This window comes from Muscardinus avellanarius (genome assembly GCF_963383645.1).
Source record: "Muscardinus avellanarius genome assembly, chromosome: 12".
Classification (NCBI taxonomy): Eukaryota; Metazoa; Chordata; class Mammalia; order Rodentia; family Gliridae; genus Muscardinus; species Muscardinus avellanarius.
Genome location: NC_137798.1, coordinates 67,792,225 through 67,816,341, shown reverse-complemented (window position 1 = coordinate 67,816,341; position 24,117 = coordinate 67,792,225). Strand labels below are relative to the sequence as shown.

The 24,117-nt window shown below is 35.4% G+C and overlaps 1 protein-coding gene across 1 annotated transcript in view; it reads left to right on the top strand.

Moving 5' to 3' along the window:
* KCNH5 (potassium voltage-gated channel subfamily H member 5) overlaps positions 1-24,117 on the top strand; it is a gene marked incomplete at both ends in the record, with an annotated part of 301,123 nt that overhangs the window by 204,513 nt on the left and 72,493 nt on the right. The gene's annotated exons all lie outside the window — the stretch shown is intronic.

The following is a 24,117-nucleotide window of genomic DNA, read 5'->3' as shown; positions in this document are numbered from 1 at the left end:
AAGGGAATGGTCCAGCCTAGCCACCAACTCACTCTCAGTTGTTTCAGTTAAGACACCTCTTGTCTCATGGTACAGTTTAAGATGCCAGTACATCCAGAGAGATTTTGCCTGTTTAATCTGGTAGTTACTATTTTGCTTCAGAGTACATTGTAATGTAATAAACCGGTGGTAACATAATTTTAGCTTGTATTTAAACAAAATATAATTCAATACATTACAGAGCATGTATAATTAGGAGTAGTTCATTGATTTGAATGTCTTCAACAAAGTTAAGTAGCACCCTTGCATATGATATGGAAACGCCTCAAGCTCCAAATCATTTTTACTGTCAAGGGTAGCATTATCACTTAAACTTTTCATCAGAAGGATTTGGGTTTAACAGTTGCTTATTAACTTTGTAATAAAATATTGTATGTTCGAAGGAACATGAACATTTTTTCTTAAAAGCAGTTAAAATTCTATCACATCAAGAACTGAGACTTGACAGGAAGTTTAGACAAGAATTTATTATACAAATACATAGGCTGATATTTGCTTTAAGGATCCACTAGCTTATTCTGGTATTTAACAGTAAATGCACATTAAGGGCCTGCTTAAACTGAAGACACTGTTCGGTCTCTTGAGGTGACAGTACTGCCTATATAAAGCTCTGCCACACAGGACTCAAAGTCTAGCAATACTAAGCAAACAGATGCCTACTTTCTTGGATTTGCTGTTATTATTTTTCTGATTTCACCAAGAGGCCCTTGAATTCTTGCTCTGTGTCACCTGGAAGAGACCGAGAGTGAGAGAGTAAGGTAGCACACACTTAGAAAGTGCCCATGTCTAAGCACTTAGTGTTACACATTCCTCAGTTCACATCAGGGCCACAAATACCCCATGTGGGTATAGCCCCCATTTCTAAGATCAAGTGAAGGTTCTAAAAAATAAAATTACCCAAGATGATGCAGCTCACAAAAGGTTGAGTGAAAGGTGGGGAGATGAAAGAAGAGATCTAATGATGGAAACAATTTAAATACTTCTTTATTCACATATGAAGTCATTTATATCGATGTTAATATTATCTATGGGGAAGGGTAAGAACTGGGTGGGGCCTAGAGGAAAACACACAGTGAATGAATGAGGTGTGCATGTACGTTTCTATTACTTTGAGTCTCACTATGATGTATAATTACAATGCACCAACAAAAAAGTAAGTTGCCCAAGATGATACAGGTAATAAATGACCAAGTCAAAGTTTGATTCTGACTTTTAGGGTTTAGACTTTGTAAGTCCATACTCCTGGGTCCAGACCCTGTGCCAGGCACTGGAGATAAAACTGTGGACAGGAAAGTCAGTGTCTCTGTCCTTAGGAAACTCAAAGTTTGATTCTGACTTTTAGGGTTTAGACTTTGTAAGTCCATACTCCTGGGTCCAGACCCTGTGCCAGGCACTGGAGATAAAACTGTGGACAGGAAAGTCAGTGTCTCTGTCCTTAGGAAACTCACAATCTCAAAGGAGAGACAGAAAAACAATCGCATGGATAATTAACATTTTCCAGTTCCCCACAAAATTTTAAAATGATTATGTAGTGTTCGTATTTGAGGTAAAAGAGGAGTTTCTCTTCCTTTTAATTTTGCTTTTCCTCCTTAACACAGAGAATTCTCACCTGCATGCAGAACAGTGAAGCAAGTGTGCTACTCCTAAACACACTGTACTTTGGAATTTATGGAGATCTCCAAATCCTTCTGAACATGTTACAATTATGTGATCTCTGATTACTATTTTGCAAGTTCTCTGAAGCCAAGTAATAGCTATGATGGTGATCATTCTTGTTTCTGTTTTTATTAATTCATAAAAGGTATATAATTTTACCAAGCTGAATTGGTATAATTATGATCAGGAACAATGAAGCTTGGAATTTTAGTGAGCTTATGCTGCCTAACTTGGAATGAATATTAGATTAATATAAGGGTTTTTCAATATTGAAAAAATGTTCTTATACTTTTACTATTACAGGGGTATTTATTTTATTTTATTCTTTTGAAAGAGTTGCTGAGGCAGGCAGCGAACCTGTGATCCTCTTGTCTCAGCCTCTCAAGTACTGAGATTACAGGCATGCACTATCATGCCTGGCTTGGGTGACCTTTTAAAGTGCACAAAACATAGCTTTTCTTATATTTGTACATATTTATATTGGCTGCTACACAAAAGTATAGGCTTCACATAAAATATAAACCAATATAATGTGAGACATTCAAACACACTTAAACACATAATACACCTCTGGGTAAAGAATTAAACACAGTAGAGGTGTCCAGCCACTTCAAGTGCCATTGCTACTAAATTTAAACAAATTGAGCTTTTAATTTCTCTTGGCATCTGAATTAAAAAGAGCAATGCTTTTGTCTGCTAAAGGGAACAAACATATTTTTTCCAAAGAGTCATAAGCAATTTTTTTCTGGCATTGATTTTAAAATGGATTTTGTCCTGTGAGATTTTTGCTTGCAAGCAGTATATTGCTTAAGACCAGGGACCAGCAAACTTTTTCTATAAAGTATCAGATAGTGAGGGTATTAGTCCTGTGGGCCATGTGACTTTTGCCTCATTTACTCAGTTTGTCAAAGAAGCATGAAAAGAGCCATAGACAATATGTAAGTAAATGAACATTTCTATGTGTCAGTAAACCCTTACTTATGAACATATTAATTTAAATTCCACATGTTTTCATAAGCCATAAGGTATTATTTTTCTTTTGATTTGTTTTTAACTATTCAAAGATGTAAAGACCATTCTCTGTTCACTGACCATACATATATACAGGTAGCAGGCCTTATTAGGCTCCTGGGCTACAATTTGCTATCCCCTACTTAAAATGAGTAGATATCTACACAGATTATCAGATTTATCTTCTATTTAAGATTGCTATTTCCACCATCTCAAAAGTATTTTACTATTACAGGGGCATTTATTTTATGTTATTCTTTTGAAACAGTTGCTGTTTTAAAATGCATCAAACATAGCTTTTTGAATATTTGTTCATATTTATATCGACTGTTATGTTGCTTTAGCTTTCTTCAAGGAACTTCATACAGCTTGAAGTTTTAAAAATAAAAATCGCTTATTGAGATCTTATTAGTAAGCATATTTCATGTGGGCAGGGAGCTTTTTTCTCTTATGTTTACTGCTGAATAGTTAGCACCAAGAATAGTGCTTTGTAAATGATATGTGCCCAACAAAGTATTTCTTTATTTTATCTATGGGTATAATTCTAGAGCTCAGAGAGAAATGTAGTTTGGGAAGTCATTACTATATAAAAGGCCCTGAATGCCTACGTGTGATAACTCAGATGACATTAAAGCTAGGTACAGGAAAAGATCAAGATCCTGCATTTAGATGACAAGTAGATAAGTCCAGGAAGGACACCCAGGAGTTGCTGGAGATGTCAGCCAAAGAGCAAAATTGTTTGATTTTGTGGAAGTCAAAAAAGAAAGTGAAAAACTGTCTTAAAATATTCTGTTGCTAGTACATGCTAATATTTTGTTTAAAATTGTGGTACCTATGTTAGTCAAGGATATTGATGTATAGTTTTCTTGAAGTATCTTTATTTGGTTTGGGTATTAAAGTGATAGTGGCTTTGTAGAAGCAATTTGGAAGAATAATTTGTGAAGGAGTAGGTTTAATTATTTTTTAAAGGTTTTGTAGAACTCATTTGGAAATCTGTCTGGACTTGGGCTTTTCTTTAATGGAAGGAGTTTTTATTGCTGTATCTATCTCTTTGCTTGCTATTGGTCAGTTGAGGTTTTCTGTATTTTCTTGGTTCAATATAGGTAGGTTTATGTGTCCAGATATCTTTCAATTTCTTTTATTTTTTCTACTTTGCTAGAGTATAGCAACAGATGAATGAATTACAAAATGCTAGGATCTACAAAATAGAATTATACTCAGCAATAAAGAATAACGAACTTATGTCATTTGCAAGAAAATGGATAGACCTGGAGAATATTTGAGATTAGCTAGTCACAGAAAGTTAAGGGTCATATGTTTTCTCTCATATAAAGGAAAGTAACATTAGAAGGACATTTTATGGATCCATCTGTATGTTCTCTGTTGAAAAGCAATGTCTGACTATGGATCTGTTTGTATTACCTCTTGGTTTTTCTCTTAATTTGTCTTAGAACTTTTTATTAGATTCTGAATATGAAAAATTATAATGATGCTGTATGATATTAACTTCCTCCAGATTGATTTTTTTTTTATTTCTGGAAGGTAGAAACTACAGATGTAGGTCTATTTAGTGTAGTCAGAGATTGAAGTGATTAGAGGCATTTAAAAAGTTTCTTGAATCACTAAAATATTTCAGTTTGCGCTTAGTATTTCAGACGCCTCAGCCAAAAGCTTGTTTAGTAACACTCCTCTACTTTGTAGATCCTGAACTCACATTTTATTTTCTCAGCACTGTAAATTTTCCATAAACTCTGCATGGTTTCACATCCTTTAACCTGCAATGCTTAAGAGTCAGTGAATAGCTTTAGGGAAAAGTAGCTCAGATGATTTTGCTCACATCTCTCTACTCTCCATCTCAAGTGGTGGTTGTCTTGGTAGCCCTGAAATGCTGAGATTTTTGGGGGGTCAATGTCTTAGACTCTCTATTGGCATCACTCATAATTAATAAATGTATTCTATAGAGTAAAAAATAGGATTTGGGGCTCACCTTGGAAGATTTTTCTTCCCTCTGGGATTGCTCAAATCTTATGTCTTTCTGTTTGATGTTTTCAGATAGCTTTTTGTTTTTGTATTTTATCAAGATTTATAGTTGTTCTTCGTGGAAATATTAGTCTGCTGCAAGGTATATTATTGAGCTGGATTTCTTCCAGCTTCTATTGTTTTTAAATAAAATATGAGAGAAAGAATTCAGCTGAGATTTAAGGGTTAGAATCAGAGTGGGAAGGTTGAAGAAAGGGGAAAATGTATGAAATAGTCATATTGACAAGTGGGAATGTGTAAATGTCATGGAAGTATACTAGAAATTCAAGATATTGATGAGTCCTCACTTGTAGTTTCTATTCATCATTTTAAAGTGAAATCACTCAGAACAGTGTGATATTATTTGACCAAAAAAAGATAAATCAGAGATGGAGTTTTCGTAGATAATATGGTAGAGGAAGAATAACCCTTAGGGTTTACAATGGGAAACAGTTATAGTTTATTCTTTACATTTAAAAAGTGAAAAGAGGAGGGTCTAAATGCAAATAAGGAAAGTGTTGCAATGGCAAGTGGCATGGGGATCTTAATAAAGTGAATAGACTTATGCTACTGAATCTATATTGAAAATTTTATTTAGACAGAATTTGGCCCTTAGTGATATTTTATGCCTAAAGAAAACCTTTACACTATTATTTTTCCTTTTAATTATTACTGTATTTATAATAGGGTTGCAAATTTCATATAATGTGAGAAACTAAGAACTATGGTTCAGATCTTAACATAATAGAAATTGTGCATTATTGTGGGATGTCTAGAGGTATTTAATTCCACAATGACTGCATTATTCATACCACCAGTCTCTGAGTGTGCTTATAAGGTGTTCCATGATAATCTATGTCATCAGAACAAATATATGGCTTTCTGGTTTTGGCTACTTTGAAGTAGAAAAGATGAATAATCATCATCTATGTGCAGAAAGTAATTACATTTATATGGCAGTTAGTAATAATATCAGATCAAGGGTCAATTTCAGGGTCAGAAACAATATCACAATGCTAGGAAAGCTGTGGTGAGGGACAGGTGATAATGCTGCTGTAAACTGATGAGCATGTATCAGGTAGAGTAGATGTGACAAAAGGACCTAGAGTCTCAACCTGAGGATCTTCTAAGAAATGTTTCCAAAAGAGCCAGGTGGAGCTGTGACAGCCATACTGGATCACATTCCGAATTAGATCTAGGTTCTCTGGTCAAGCATGCCCTCCCCAGTACATGTTGACCTGGAAAAAATATCTGTTGATTTCTTCTGTATCTAGAAGAAATCTTGTATTAGAGACAGAACAAGAGAAATTCAAAGTCACTCAGAATTTGTAAGGATTAAATTCTTGATACCACTTTCTATTTCTTTCAGTGTAATTTTTCTTACAACTGGTTCAGACGCTGAACCCATTGTCATAGGAAAAGAATTGAAATCCCTATTATGTTTAAACATTGGGGGGGTTAGAAATTCAATTGGTTACTACACTAAAAACTTATACTGTGATTTTAATACTAGATATAAGTTTGCTATTTATTCTTGGGAAAGTATGTTTTAAGTCACTCAGATCTTTGGGGCAGTGGCATATTATTGATAAAATATCTGGCTCAGTTCAATGAACTAAAAACTCCTGAAGGTAGTTAAACATATTTTAAGTATTCACAGATGATGAATGAATTAATAAATGAATCAGTGAGTGAAGTAACACATGAGTCCATGAGCAAATAAAATATACATTATGAGAAATTTGTTTTAGAGAGCTTTGAAACTGTAGATTCAGTGGGGGAATGAATTATTTCCTTTCCTTTAATACTTCCACCTTAGTCGATTAGCTTTCTGTCACTGTGACAAAATACCCTAGATAAACAGCTTATATAGAGGAAAAATATATTTTGGCCCAACGGTTCAGAGGTTTGTGGTTCATGGTCATTTGACCTTGTTGCTTTGAGTCTGTGACAAGGTAACATTATGTCAGAAGTATGTGCTGCAGGAAATCGCTCACCCCATGGCAGCTGTAAAGCAAAGAGAGAGAAAGAATAAGATTCTGGGGTCCCAATATCTCCTCTGAGAGTACCCCACAGTGACCCCACTCCCTTCTGGGTGACACCCCCTCAAGGCTCCAGCACCTCTCCCTGGTAGCACCTAGGCTGGTGAGAAGCCTTCAGCACACAACCTATAGGGGAACGTTAAGATCTGAACCATAGTTCTTAGTTTCTCACATTATATGAAATTTGCAACCCTATTATAAATACAGTAATAATTAAAAGGAAAAATAATAGTGTAAAGGTTTTCTTTAGGCATAAAACATCACTAAGGGTCAAATTCTGTCTAAATAAAATTTTCAATATAGATTCAATACGTTCTGGCTATCTAAGAAGATGACATAGAATATTCTACAGAGAGCTCTGCTGCAAATTGCATGGTTGTAAGTTGATTTCTCTGAATAGTGGTTTTGGGTGAAAGCCCTTGGTTGAATTAGAGGCTAATGGCTTAGGTCAAAGGTTTGGTATTCTGTCTGCCCTGTAATATTGGGACAAACTAAAACTGTGCCCAGTGAGATTTAGCTAATCTTCCTGATGAGCTGGCACACGCAGATATAAGGCATATAGATAGTTCTCCTACTGAGAGGCTTTGTGAAGGATTTTTGGCTTTATATAAAGTAAGGCTTCAGAAAAATGTGTTGATGGCACCATATGTAATGCCCTCTATGCTTATGTTCCACATTCTCCCATTTTCCCTATCCTTTCCTACCTCCCCAACCCCCTTCCTCTACTCTAATGGCCTCTTTCCTCGTTCTTATGAAGTGCCCCTCCTTTCCTGTTTTCTCTCTAGCCTATACATACAACTGAAAACATATCATCCTTGGCTTTCTGAAACTGACTTTTCTTACTTTGAATGATGTTTTCTAGTCCCATCCATTTTCCTGCAAACATAATTTTGTTCTTTATGGCTACGTAAAACTCCACTGTGTGTATAAACCACATTTCCTTCACTCATTTCTCTGTTAATAGACATCTAGGTTGGATCCATAACTTAGTTGTTATTAATTGTGCTGTTTGAACATGATATGTACTATACCTGTAACATTCTAATTTAATCCTAAGGGGCAGTATAGCTGGGTCAGATGGCAGTTTCATTCTTGGTTTTTGAAGAACCTCCATACTGATCTTCACAGTGGTTGCACTAATTAGTGACCTACTAACTGTATGAGTGCCCCTTTTCTTCACATTCTTCCCAGCATTTATTATTATTTGTATTCTTGACTCTTGCCATTTAGCTTGAGCTAGAGAGAATCTTACTATGGTTTTTATTTACATTTCCCTAATTGCTAATGATGTTGAACATTTTTTCATAACTTTGTTGGATATTTTTATTTCTTCAGTCAATTGCCTACTCTTTGGTTATGCTATTGTTTTGGTGTTAGTTTTTTTTTTTTAGTTCTTTATATATTCTAGATATATTAGTCTATCACAGGAGTAGCTGGTGAAGATTTTCTCCCATTCTATGGGCTCTCCCTTCACACTCTTGATTGTTTTCTATTAAAAAAACGTTTTAATTTGATGCCATCCTACTTGTTGATTCTTGGTTTTATTTCTTGAGCTTTAGGAATCTTATTGAGGAAATTTCTACCAGTGTTTATATGTTGCAGAGTTGTTCCTGTGTTTTCCTCAGTAATTTCATAGATTCTAGTCTCATTTCTTTTTTTTTTTTTCTTCTTTTTTTTTTGCAGGTCTGGGGATGGAACTCAGGGACCTCCGAACTATACCCCCTGCCCTATTTTTTATTCTTTATTTTGAAACTAGATCTCACTGAGTTGCAGAGGGCCTCACTAAGTAGCTGAGGCTGTCCGCAAACTGTGATCCTCGGGTCTCAGCCTCCCAAATGCTGGGATTACAAGCATGCGCCACCACACCCAGATTCTAGTCTCATTTCTAAGTCTTTGATCCATTTTGAGTTGACTTTAGTGCAGGATGAAAGGGTCTAGTTTAATTTTTCTACATATGGATATTCAATTTTCCCAGCACCATTTGTTGAAAAGACTGTCTTTTGTCCAATGTATAATATATTTGTCAAATATACAATGGCACCATTGTTAAAAATAATCTGGCTAAAGCCAGGTGTGGTGGTGCACACTTGTAATCCCAGTACTTGGGAGGTTGATACAGGAGGATTGCAGGTTTGAGGCCAGCCTCAGCTACTTAGTGAGGCCCTCTGCAACTCAGTGAGACCTTGTTTCCTAATAAAGAACAAAATAGGGCTAGGATATAGCTTGGAGGTAGAATGCCCCTGGGTTCCATCCCCAGTATTGGAAGAAAAACAAAGGAAATCAGCTAGCTAATAGTGTATAGATCTGTTTTTGTATCTTCTATTTCTTTAGTTTATGAGACCATTTTTATGCCAATACCATGCTGGTTAAATTACTATTGCATATTAGTGTAGTTTGAAGCCAGGAATTATATTTTCAGCATGGTTCTTTTGCTCAGAATAATTTGGCTATTCTGGTTCTTTTTCTCTTCCACATGAATTTAGAACTGTCTTTCTAGTTTCTAGGGAAAATGGCACTGGTATTTCTATAATAGGTATTGCACCGAATATATAGTATGACTATTTTAACAATATTTATTCTACCTATCCAAGAACATGAGAAGTTTTTCCATTTACTAATTTCTTTTAAATTTTCTTTCTTTAGTGTAGTATAATTTTCATTTTAGAGGTCTTTTACTTTTTTGGTTAGATTCATGTTGGAGTATTTTATGGCTATGATGGATGGAATTGTTTTATAGATTTATTTCTCAGTAGACTTATTGTTGGTGTATAGAAAAGCTATTGATTTTTGCAAGTTGGCTTTGTATCCATCTACTTTGCTTTGCTGAATGTGATTATCTGCTCTGGAAGTGTTCTGGTTAAGTTTTTTTTAGAGCTTCTATGTATAGAATCATACCATCTGGAAACATAGATAATTTTTCTTCTTTTTTCCCCTATTTATACCCCTTCAGTTTTCTTCTCTTGCCTAATTTCTCTGGCCAAATATCAAGTACTATATGGAGTAAGAGTGGTGATATTGGGCATCCTTGTCTTATTCCCGATTTTAGAGGAAATACATTTAATTCTTCCTTATTCAGTATGACATTAGCTTTGAGTTTGTAGCATATTGCCTTTATTATGTTGAGGTAAGGTTCTTATATCCCTAATTTCTACAGTGTTTTTAAGATGATTGAGTATTAGATTCAGTTTCCTATGTGTGGAGAGAATATTTTAGATTACTCTCAGCACATTTGAAGTATATAATGTATTAATGATATTCACCAAATTGTACATACGATTTCCAAAATGTATCCATCTTACAACTGCTAGTTTGTACCTTTTGACCAACATGTCTTCTATCTCATGGCTCATGGTCACTACCTTCCTACTCTTTTTTTTCTGAGGTGGCTTTTTTAGATTTCACATATAATCGAGATTATGCAGTGTTTGCATTTCTTTGTCTAGTTTATTTTACTTAGCATAGTGTCCTCGAGATGCATCCCATGTTGTCAGAAATGGAAACTTTTCTTGCCTTTAGAAGATTGAATAACCTTACATTATGTGGTGTGAGTGTTATGTGTGTGTGTGTACAAAATCAGAAAAGCAATATATGAACAAAATGTGGAGTTCAATAGAAGTAAAAATAATTATAATGATGATGATAAATAATGAGCCAAACAAATTTTGAAGAAGGAGAATATAATGAATGAAGCGAATAATGCAATATACTCTCAATAACAGATTTGATCAAGAAGAGGGGAATCTGTGAACTCAGACAGGTCATTTGATTATATTGAATTAGAAGAAAATATAAAAATGAATGGAAAAGAGTAAGAAAACCTATGGCATTTATGGGAAAGAATCAAGTGAATTCATATATCTATATATAATGAGAGTTTGAGGAAAAGAGAGAAAGTGCAAGAAAGAATTCTGATAGATGGAGTGGCTGAACACTCCTCCAGTCTGGGTAGAGGTATGAACATGAACACACATGAAGCTCAAATCTGTGATCAGATTCAACAGAATGAAAACTTCATCCAGACACATTATAATCAAGCTGTCAAAAACCAAATACAGAAAACATTAGGCAAAGTGAAATAATAAGCCAAATACAAAAAGAAAACTATTCTATAATATCACTTACATGTGAAATTTAAAAATAAAAACAGTCATACACAGACATAAAGAATGTATTGGCAGTTACAAGGGACCAATGAGTAGGAGGGGGAAGAAATGGAAAAATGATTAAAATAATAAAAGTACTAGTCATGTGGTATGAAAAAATCTAAAGATCTGAAATACATGAGGACTACAGTTAGTAATATTTTATACTATTCAGGACTTAGAATAAAAGTGTAGATTTTATGTGTTTTTGCCACACATACAAAAGCTTAACTATAGGAGATGATGAATATCCTAATTTAATTTAAATATAGTAGCCATTTTGTTATGTCTATATATAACAAAATATCATCTTGTACACATAAAAATAGAGGGAAATACCCGAATGCACATGATGCACATTCATAAACTTATCAATCACTAAGCTGAACACAAGAAGGAAGGAAGGGAGAGGGAATGTGGTGAGAATTGGGGAAGGGCTAAATGAATAATGTGTACATGTGTGCCTTCACCATATTGTACCCCATTAAGATGTATGACTACAATGCACCAATTAAGTACATTTAGTTAAATTTAAAATGCATGAGTACAATGCACCAATAAATTAATATATTATATATTATCATGTCATTATATATATTGATAAAAAAGATATAAAGTGAACCTTGAAAACAGCAAGAGAAAAAGAAGTTTCTTATATCTAAGGGAACTCTTTTGTGGTACTGGGGACAGAACCCAAGGGCATTCTACTTTCTGAACCACTCCCCAGCAAAATTTCAGTTTTTATTTTTGAAATAGGGTCTTACTAAATTGCTGAGTCTGTTTTCAAACTTTGGATCTTCCTATCTCAGCCTCTCAAGTATTCGGATTACAGACATTCACCACCACACGCTGTGCAAGGGAACATTTGTTATATCTATCAGGAGATTTTTAGCAGAAAATTCTTAATTTAAGAAACTGTAGGAGCCAGGCATAGTGGTGCATGCTTGTAATCCTAGTACTTGGGAGGCTGAGACAGAAGGAGCGCAGGTTTGTTGGTAACCTATTTAGTGAGGTTTTCTGCAACGTAATGAGACCCTGTTTCAAAATAAAGAATAAAAATAGGGCTAGGGATGTATCTTAGAGGTAGAATGCCCCTGGGTTCAATCCCTGGTACCACCAAAAGGAAAAAAAAAAGAAAAAAGAAACTGTGGGATGGTATATTCAAAGTGCTGAACACACACACATACACGCACGCACGCACATGCAGGCACGCAAACAAAAAAAACTGACCAAGAATGTGCTACCCTTGAAAGGCCATTCTTATCTTATTGTCCATTTAGCTAATCTATTTTGTGAACCAGTCTAATGCATTTTAAAAAATTCTGTGATTTGTCATTTTGCTATAGATGTTTAGCAAGTTTTTATAGATTTTTTAAGATGACTCCTTTGTGATATATATATATATAAAACATATATATACAAATACCTTGAGTATAAGGTTTACCTTTTCCTTTTATAATTTTAAAAATTATGTTTTCTATGTGTGTTATATGTTAATCATGTATTATAGTCTATATGATGTTTTTATATTTTAACTATACACAAATTGCTGACATAGAAAATTGTAGAAAGCATATACTTATAAATACTCAAAATAACCATCCTCTTTTTGTCTATTCCACTGGGCTCAGAGAACTAAATTCTTGAAGCAAACTTTACTAATAGTGAAGAGTTTAGTTTACCAGAAAATTCAGTCAACTATTTCTATCCTATTTCAACTATAAGAAAAACACAACAGGCTTTACTCAATAAAAACATATTGATCAGGGACTCCCTGGTAAATGTCAGCGTATTTGACGAGCAAAGGAGAGAGTTTGTGCATTTGGAAGCTTTCTGATTATATATAGTATGTAGTTATTTTACACATATACTGATTTTACACAAATATGTGACTGCATAACACACCACACACACACACACACACACACACACACAAACACACACACTTGCACATGGGCTAGACTTATAATTTATATGAGTGTTTCTTAGAGTTGTGAAAAATGTTTCAGTGTGAAACATTTTTTTCTTCAGTTTAATTTTTGGAATTTTTTTCAATTTTGTTTTTCTTCCTCTTAATTTCATATTTTTTCAAGGTAACTTTCTAGCTGTAATTTTATGTATAGTTCATTTTAAATCTATTTATAAGCACACATATGTGTGTATATAAATATTCTTATATGAAAAGACTTTTACACATAGATACATATGAGCATATCTTTTATTACTTTTTTTTTTGGTGGCATTGGGGTTCCTGGAAACCCTTTTACCTATGGGCTACACTCCCAGACCTATTTTACATTTTTATTTGGAAACAGGGTCTCTTAAGCCAGCAAGGCTGGCTTCAAACCTACACAATCCTCCTGTCTCCGCCTCCCAAGTGTGGGGATTACAAGCATGTGCCACCACGCCCGGCTATCTTTTATTACTTTTATTGGTGCATTGTAATAATACATTATAGAAAAAATAAAATAATACAAACATACATGCACACTCACTTTTTAATTTATTTCCATATTTATAACACCCCATTTCCCCTTTCTCTTTTTTCATACATAGTGAGATTGATAGTGATGATGACTTAATGTATGGAAATAACGTTACTTGAGCTGTTCCCTTCTTCAGTTTTCATTTCTCCCCTTCTCACCTCCCTCCTGCAATCCCCTGACATTAATCTACTGGTTCTCTCTTAAGTTTACTAAAGTCTTCTTTGTTTCCTTTTTTTTTCGCTAGCTTTTACATATGGAGAAAAAAAAAAACATATGACCCTTGTTTTTCTGATCTTACTTAGCATAATATTCTCTAGTCCCATCCATTTTCACTTAAATTCCCAATCTTTTCATGATAATTTTCTAGCAGTTATATTTTATATCTTTGGTTTTACATCCATCTATATGTACATATTTGTACATATGTGCTTATATGTAACTAAACACATGCATTTATGCATATGAGGATATCTTTATATTCTTTTATAAATGATCACAAATTTTCATGGGGAAAGTAGATGTAAAAGTAGTCTACTCACATATTCTTTGCTTCATTTACTACTCTGTGACCAATTTCTATACCTTCATTTTCTACATTTAAGGTCCTTTGCAACTCAGTGAGACCCTGTTTCAAAATAAAGAATAGAAAATAGGGCTGGAGGTATAGCTCAGAGGTAGAATGCCCCTGGGTTCCGTCTCCAGTACCACACACACACACACACACACACACACACACACACACACAAAGGAATAACATACACTTATAGCCATTACTCCAAGACCCTTTCCAAGAACCCCAGAAGTCCTTCTTCTGTGTATTCTACAAGCATTAACCTATTCTGCCTCTCAAGCATAACATATCTTGAATTTCAGTGCCACAAATTGGTTTTCTTTCCCAGCATTTGAACTTTACATTAGAAAATTATTTTATTCAACATTATGTTGTTGAGGTGCAATTTGTATATTTAAGTTATGTTTATGTGTTATTTCTTTTATTCTCACTGCTAGATGGCAGTCTACTGCATGAACATGTCACAATGTATTTATCTATTTAAGTAGTTTGGGATGTTCGTTAGCTTTTCATTCTGTGACCAAAATGCATGACAAGAAAAACTTAGAGGAGGACATTTCCATTCTGGCTCACAGTTTCAGAGGTCTCAGTCTGTGGTCAGCTTGCTGTATTGCTCGGGGTCTGAAGGAGGCAGCACATCATAGCAGAGAGGCATGGTGGCGAGGTGTCTTAGTGGTGTCTTAGTTCATGGCAGCTGGGAAGGAGAAGAGGGGAGTGTTAAAGATATGGAGGAAAAGAAAACCCCTCCAGGACATGCCCCTAGTGACCTACTTTCTCCAATTTGTCCCACCTCCTAGTAGTTTTTTAATTGAGTCATTAATGGATTAATCTACTCATGAGGTCAGAGCCACTGGATCTAGTCACTTCCCTGAAGCCCCATCTCTGTACTTTTCTGCACTGGGGCCATGCTTTCAACACATGAGCTCTGGGGAGACATTCCAGACCCAAACCATAAGAAGATCTTTGGGTAATTTTAAATTTGGGGATATTGTGAACAGTGCGTTTACAGACACTCTAGTCTATAAAGTCTAGTGTATGTATGTATATATAGAGAGATGCATCCCCTTCAGATGTGCACATGTTCATTTGTATTCATAGAGCTAGATAATTTTCAAAAGCAGCACTACCAGTTCACTCCCAGAGTAGTGTAAGGGGGAGCTTATTTTTTTAAAGACGTGGGAGACTTCACTTGCCATAGATGACTTTAAAGGTTTCATGACCCTGCATGTTTTCTCTTATATGCAGAAGCCAGACAGAAAAATAGGAAAGAAAATGGATCTTACAAAGTAAGGAGAGAGGGACTTGTTGTATAGTGAAAGCTGATGACGGGAGGGCAGAAGGGAGAGAAAGGGAATATTTGGGGAAGGAAACAGACCAAATCATGTTATGTGCATATACGAACATATCCCTATAAGCCTCATGATCATGTATGGGGAGGGAGAAGGTGTGAAGAGGGATATGGAACAAGCACCATTGTCTGGATCTATGAATGTATCATTCTCATTATCAATCTCAGTATGATGTACATTTCCAACACACAGATAAATGGCTCAAAAATCATGGCCCAGAGGAAAAAATACTGAATATTGTTTTCACTCTTCAGGGTAATTAGTCAAATGCATTAAAAATGTTTTTTCTAATTTTACAAAATATTTTCAGATATGTGGAAAAATACCATATATATATTTACAAAGTCTGCAAATAAAAAAAGATGAAAATGAAATTCAGAGCAAATGCCTCTACCTTCTTTTACCCCATTAAGATGTATGACTGCAATACACCGATGAAAAATTTAAAAAAGAGCAAAACACAATAGAAAATCTAGATCTTATCAGTGCTCTACTGTTGGAAAAGTAGTAGCTCAAAACATTTATAGCTTTAACAAGTTTTAAAATTATAGTACTAATTCCTCTTTGTTCCTTTTTACTACTTGCTTCACTGCAAAACAAAGATTTTGACAAACCTGGTAGAATTGGTCGTGTGTGTGTGTGTGTGTGTGTGTGTGTGTGTGTGTGTGTGTATACACATATAGTGGTACTGGGGTTCCTGGAAGCCCTTCTACCTCCAGGCTACACTCCCAGACCTATTTTTATATTTTTATTTGGAAACAGGGTCTCTTAAGCCAACGCGGCTGGCTTCGAACCTGCGGGATTCTCCTGTCTCCGCCTCCCAAGCACTGGGACACCACGCCCGGCTCCCTATATTTTTGAAACAAAACTTCCTAGGTCTTACTTTGGTATATGGAGACTGTTTTGAGTAAATTAAACTCTAAAGAGAAGCCAGTGAGTTTTAACCTATAATTCGTTACTTGATTCAACAGGCTTTGGTTGCTAAATATGACCTTTTACTCTTAAATAATGGAAGTTGATTTGCTTTGGTTTTATTTCATTACATTGTTCCTAGGTTAATTCCTTGGAGGTTTGGACACCCCCAGAGAGTGGCAGATTTATTTCCAGACAGTGACTTCCCCTTATTCTGCATGACTGCCCAGTTATACTTTTTTTAAAAAAAAATAAAAGTGAGCTTCCTTTTTTCCCATAAAGTGAACGAGAATGAAATTTTTGTAAAGACCTCTACTTCTGTTTTTTGCAGTTTCAGAGTTCTTTATATCTAGGAAGCTGTAAAATGTTTAATGTGTAAAGTTCACTTGTCTGAGTCCTTCTACTGAGTTTTTCACTAACTTCATACCAATTCAGTTGGGCTCCTAAGGAGAGATTAATTAACAATGCATGTCTTAATTGTATGAAAAGACAGGGTGATTTTGAAGAATGCCAGGGGTGGCTTCATTGCCTATCAAAATGTCATTAATGTGTTTATGTTCTTTGTCCTAAAAAGAAAATAATTTATTTTTACATATACATTATTATTAAAATAGCTGACACTCTATAGTATTCCTGGTGGGGAATGATCAATACAATATTTTACCTTAGAGCAGTCAGAACCCTCAGGAAGATGCCTTGCTTAATTCACTTCCTTCAGGCACAGATTTTCATCAAACCCAGTCCCACATTAGAGGTTTGTTATAGGTAGATTAATAGTGATCGACTAGCCTGTGACCACTGAACTGAGGTGCAGTTGCGGTATTCTACTGACACTAAAGCTCTTAAGCCTCATTATACTGTGAAATTCTATTTTTCTTTCAGGTAAAATTGCCTTTCTCTTTCAAATCCATATGGGAGATTTAGGAGTGAGATTATTAAGATCATGTAAGATACTATCATGCACATCTGGTTAGAGTCAGTACCACCTTTTTCTGAGAAGTTCTAGTAGGCAAGAGTCTTAAATATTTTTGTACATTTTAATGATTAATTTTATTTCTAAAACTCTTTGCTATGACAATCTGATATGGCTATGATATTTGTTATAACTTGATTTATAAAAGAAAAAACAAAAAATCTTCATATCAAATTATAATGTAGTAAATTAATTATGTTATAAATATAGCTAGGATAGAATGCAATGATTGAAGATAGTTTGTAAATCAGTATTTCACAGCATAGAAATTATTATCATATGATTTTGAGTGATGATAGTGGGAAATAAATCTTTAGAGATTAAAGTTTATGAAATGGTATATATGCCTAAGTATAAATAATGATGGGAATGTTTTATATTCTTTTTTATTTTTTGTTCATATTTTGTATAATGAAATGAGAGCACATTTTTAAGTAATCAAATGGTGGAGGATAAATCCCTCTATCTTTGATACTCTGAGGTCAGTAATTTCCTTAGACGATCTTGACCTAATTTCTTGGCTTCTGTGTTAGTTGTCATATCTAGATCCCTTCTTCTCTAAGGTTTTGTAACATTAATAATACCACAATGGGTTAAAGTGACAGAGGAAAAGATCCAGTGGGGGTCAATTATCAAATGTTCACTCTAAATATCTAACTCATATCCTTTTATGCGTAGGCTTAAATTGCATTTCAAATAAGATGACTTCCCCTTTGCAAATAGTGATGAAATATAAAGAACGTATTAATGAACAATTAATGTGTGTCATTACCGATGCATTCAAATATGCGATATATTTGTCGGAGCTAAAATGGATGTGTTTAGAAATAGAAACAAATCTTGGCTGTTTGATGGTAGAGGTGGGTAGTTTTCTAATAAGTAAGCTATAGATTTGATTATAGATTTGACACTAAGTGATTTCTAGAAATCAGTATGTATGTTCTTGCAGAACACAAAGAACATAATTTATATTCTTGCAGTACACTAAGAGAACACCAGAATGTTCCAGATATTATTTTTTATCCTGGTTGGTATTCACTCAGGACCATGGTGTCATAGCTGAAATGCAAAATGATGTTTTTGCAAGTAAGTTTGGGGAGAATTCAGCAAATCATGTAACCTTTAGGAGATACATTGGCCTTATCTGTAAAATTGAACACTGAACTAGGAACAGTGATTTTTCAATTTGCCCAGCTGGATGCACCAGGGAAGCAGGTGCTGTGAAACATCTTGCTTATGGATCCGGAGGACCTACATGGTACAGAGTACATAACTGGCACATAACCAGTGCTCATTCGTGACTCCCCATCAAAGCTTCTCCTAGAGTAGTTTGGTTTGTATCCATTTTATATATTGGGTGAAAGGTAAGATTTCATTAAAAAATAAAAAAATTACAGCTAAAAATAAATGTCTGAAATCTCTAGTAATAATTTCATGTTCCACTGGGTGTGGGTGCACATGCTTGTAATCCCCGCACTTGGGAGGCTTAGACCATTTCCAAATAAAATATAAAATAGGTCTGGGAGTATAGCCCGGAGGTAGAAAGCCTCTGTGTTCCACCCCCAGTACCACCAATAAATAAATAAATAAATAAATAAATAAATAAATAAATAAATAAATTCATGTTTCTATTTTTTACTATTATTAAAAAAACAAGAATAACAACAAATCACAACACTTCTTATTCTCATTTTATTCTTCTACACATTCCTAAATTCTATGACTGAACTGTGTACTTAGAAATTGTACTTAGAAATTGTACTTATGGAAGAGAAAAAGGTGGTTTGTGTTTTGACGGATGAATCAGAGATGACTAGGCAGAGAAAAAGATTATAAACATGCCAACTGAGAGGAAGCATGTGTGAAGGGCCACAGGAGACCACGACAAGCTCAGGGTGCTGAGAAATGAGACTGTGATATGGCATTGGAGCAAAGTAGTCAGCCTAGAAGAGGCTCACATCCTAAAGAACCCTGTGTGTTTGGCTAGAATTTTGACCTTAGTTGGTGGGGAAGTATGCCATCAGATATGTTAAGAAAGCAGTGATAACATGTCATACATGTATTTTTAATTTTTCTTGGTGCATTGTAGTTATACTTCATAGTAAGATTCAAAGCCATATGTTCATATATGCACTGAGCGTCTCTTGGTAAGTTTCCTTCTGCACCTCTTCTCCTCCCTCCCTATACTTGCTAGTGTGATTGGTCATGATACATTTGTGTATAGACTTTACCTTATTTGGTCTGTTTCTTTCCTCAAAATTCTCTTCTCATAGTGTTGAGATTAGGCTTTCAGAGATAGACCCTTGAGGTCTATCTGCTGCGATGCCACTTAACCTTGAGTTTAATGGAAATCAATATATCAAAAAGTTGTTATTTTTCTGACTGTGGCCTTTATTTTTGTTCAGAGTTGTTTTTCAGAGTTTTAGGAAATGGTTTCTTATATACCTCCATTCATTACTTATGTTGATTTAAAATCTATCTTAATTTATTAATATCATGATGTGAAGAGGGAGAAATAATTGACTTTGGAAACAAATAAAATTCACTATAACCTGAATATTTTCTACAGCAATGTATTTGTATTTGTTGGTAACTCTATGAGGTACCTATCAGGCCAGAAGAAATTCAATATGATAGTCAAGGCAGAGTACATTGAAAATGGGACCAATGGGCTAAGTGTGATAGCTATCTTTAATGATAATTATATTCCATCATTTACTAAATTTTTCTTGCCTACCAAAGTGCCTTTGTTTCCACAATAACACTATGCTTACATTTTGACAGTCACACCATTTCAGGCACATACTCTATCTAGGGATTGGAAGGGGCTTGCCACTGGATGTGACTTTGGGTGACCTATTTTAACACTTAATTTTAATTTTCCACTTTATGGCATCCGGTTAAGTATACAGCATCAATCAAGATGATAAATGAGCTTGGTTCATAAGTGGAACGAAACAAAATAGGAAATACAAACTTATAATAATAATCTTTTGACATGCTACTTAACTGAGCATATTGTAAATATTGGAAGATTTCATGTTCAATAAGAATCCTGAAATAAATAATTGAAAGGACAGAAATGACTATTACCAAGAAGAATTAAAACAAAAAAGTTCTATGTAGTAAATGGAAATAGAGCAACCCATTTTTACATCAAGCCATCCCATGTAATATTCATGTATGTATGCACATTTTAAAATTATTACTATTTTGCTTTCCTAGAGATAATTATTTTCATCTTGAGAAAAAATATTAATCTCATCCAGTGCTGGAAATATCTTCAAATTTTCCTAATTCTCTCTGGAAACTTATCAAACAGCCCAGGTGCAGATTTCCCTTAGACAAAGATGAAACGTGAAAAAGGAATATTGCTTTTGTAGAGAGTTAAGGGCACAATAAACTATAGGAGTGCACATATCTAATATTGATAATAGAAACTAGCATATTTTTCTTGGGGGGGATATTGGGTTTGGACCAAGGGGCATTCTACTTTCACGCTATACTCCCAGCTTACTTACTTATTTATTTATTTATTTATTTATTTTTATAATGTGCTTTGTTGGTACATATAGTCTCACATTGTAACATAAATATGTTTACAGTGACATACATGCACAGAGCACTTGTTGCCCTTCCACCTCTCCATGTCCCCCTTCTCAATACAGAGTACTGAGATTGATGTTGGGATATTCACATATGTACACACAGTATTCCCATTAACGAACCTCAGTCTTCCTCTGCCCCTTTCCTTAGACCACCTCCATGCCTCCACGGAGGTTTCTTCTCCATTATCTGGAGTCCCTCTTATATCCCAGTTACTCTCTAGCTTTCCCATATTTGAGAAAACATATGACCCTTGACTTTCTGTGATTGGCTAATCTCACTTAACATAGTATTCTCCGGGTCCTTTCATTTTCTTACAAATGACATAATTTTGGTCTTCTTGGTTGCTGAGCAAAAGTCTATTGTGTGTATTTCCCATAATTTTGTAATCCCATCATGATGATTGGATTGACATTCTACTTCCTGGCTTGGTCCCATCATTTGGCTATAGTGAATTGTGCTGCTATGAACATGGGTATGCATATATTACTGCAGTTCTCTGGTTTCAACCTCTTTGGAAAGATACCCAGGAGTGGTAATAGCCAGATTGTATGGTGGATCCATTACTAGTTTTCTGAGGAATCTCCACACTGATCTCCATAGAGGCTGAACTAGTTTTCAATCCTACCAACAGTGTAGATGAGTTCCTGCTTCCCCATATCCTTACCAACATTTATTGTTATTTGACTTCTTAATGATTGCCATTTTTTTTTTTTTTTTGGTGGTACTGGGGTTCCTGGAAACCCTTCTACCTCCGGGCTACACTCCCAGACCTATTTTATATTTTTATTTGGAAACAGGTTCTCTTAAGCCAGTGCGCCTGGCTTCAAACCTGTGTGATCCTCCTGTCTCCGCCTCCCAAGTGCGGGGATTACAAGCATGCGCTACCATGCCCAGTTAATGATTGCCATTTTTATTTGGGTTAGATAGAATTACAGTGTAATTTTGATTGGCATCCCTCTGATTGCTAGTGATGTTGAATATTTTTTCATGTAAGTATTGGCCATTTGTATCTCTTGTGAAAAGTTTTGTTTTGAGAAGCTTCACTTATGCTGCTGATAATCACACTGAGTTGCTAACGCTGTCCTTGAACCAGCAATCCTCCTATTTTAGCTTCCCGGGTACTAAGATTACCAACAGGTGGCATGATGCCTGACTAACACTAGCATTTTCTTTAATGGCTGCTATGTGCCAGGCTACTCTGGGCTAAACTCATGCCCCTTCACTTAATTCTTACAAGGAGCTTATGATAGAAGCTCTTTCATTACTCCTGTTTCAAAGGAGGGGTTTAGAGAGATTAATAATATTCCTTTTTCTACAGGAGTAGTAAGTGATGGATCTGAACCCAGACTTATGTTCTCTTGAGCCTGGTCTTAACGATCTTAAGTCATAAGTAAAGTGTCACAGGCAGCATGTGCTTCTCTGTCACCCTGGCCATGTCCAATCATAGAACTTTCTTCATTGTATTATAATTATCCCTTTATATATCTACTTCCTTTACTCATAGCACCTCTAGACAAAATGGTATGTCTTACTTCAGGGAAAGTACGGGTATGACCTTCAGGGTGTGACCTGTAAAAGAAGCTCAGTGCAAGCTTACTGAATGACTGGAAGAACTAGTATTTTCTGAATTCACTAATGGTTCATATGTAAAAGAAAACATTACATTATTATGGAGAATAACTGATATAAAAAACTAACTGCTTTCACTGGGCGTGGTGGTGCGCGCTTTTAATCCCCGCGCTTGGGAGGCGGAGACAGGAGGACTGCGCTGGTTCCGAGCCAGCCGCGCTGGCTTAAGAGACCCTGTTTCCAAATAAAAAATATAAAATAGGTCTGGGAGTATAGCCCGGTAGAAGGGCTTCCAGGAACCCCAGTACCACACACACACACACACACACACACACACACACACACACACACACAAAAACCCAAAACCCAAAACTAACTGCTTTCAAAGTTCTGTTAAGACATTCCTTTTCTCGAAGATAAAGATTTTCAGAAATGTAGATGGGCTGATCATCATTGCCAATAGGAATTCGAGAGATTATGAAAGAAACCCACAGAGATGATTATGATATGAAATGTTATGTACAATATTATGTAGGGTTAAGAGAAGAGATTCTGATAATAAATTTAATGTGTTTTATGATGGGGTCATCTTTTCCATAATTAATCAAAATGTGTTTATTTATAAGCCCAAATTAAAGGAATAGTCAAGAGACATTTCAAGCCTTGGGTAATTTTTTAAAGCTTAGAGTGTAATTAGCACAAGAAAGAAAACTATTTTATATTAAAATATTATGCAGATAACAGGGGGAAAAATCACCCTAGCTTCAGCTTTAGCAGACTGAAATCCTACCAAAGAAAAACTATAAAGGATAGTTTGCCAAGGATGTTGGGAAAGATTCCAAATAAGTTTGCACATATTTCACCAAGGTGAATAGTACTGACTTCTGCAATCACATCTCGCTTAGTGATGGTCTGATTAAATGTGATGATAATGTTCATTTTAATAAGGGCATTTAAATGCCCTGTTGGAAAGCTACAGCCCAAACAACTCTCCACACCTTACTTTCTAAGCATGACTCTGCCATTTGTTCCTCATCTAAAGCATGCCCGGGGCTTGAATTCCGCCACGGCCCTCAGCAATCTGAAGGCATCAAAGGCCAGAGCAGGGCCTACCATGCAGATGGTGTGTCTACCCTGGCAACACTGACATTTCCAGTTACCTGAACCTTCCTGGAGGCTGGTGAAAGCCTTTTTTTTCCTCCTTGGACATAAATATGTTTTAAAAGGAAAATATTTCTGACTGAAGAAAACACGTCAAGGGTAGAGTCACATCGGCCAGCATGCTGAGTTGCCAGGGGGCTTTTGTTGATTTTCTTTCTTTATGGTTGGCTAATGTGAATCTAGCTCTAGTGGGAACTGAAGCCCAAAGTACTGAATTTTGATTTAGTTGTGAAATAATGGTGAAATATCAGTTAGACTAAAATGAATGTTACTGCCCTATTTGGCTCTTTGAGGAAGTAATAGTAACTCTTTTCCAGAGATTCTTCCTTCTCACAAGACTGTGTTCTTGCCACAGGGAGACCCATTCCTTTCTCGAAGCATTCACTACAAGGTGCAGTATTGTGAGAGTCCAAATGGACCTCATCCCATCTCACTAGATTATTAACTCCTTAGAGTAGAGCTGTGTCTTGTTAATTTTGTCATGGACCTTAGACATGGTCATAGTCAAACACTATTGTTAAATGGCATTTTTCTTCTTTTTCTGAAACGGCCTCTACCTCCCACTTACTCATCTCTCA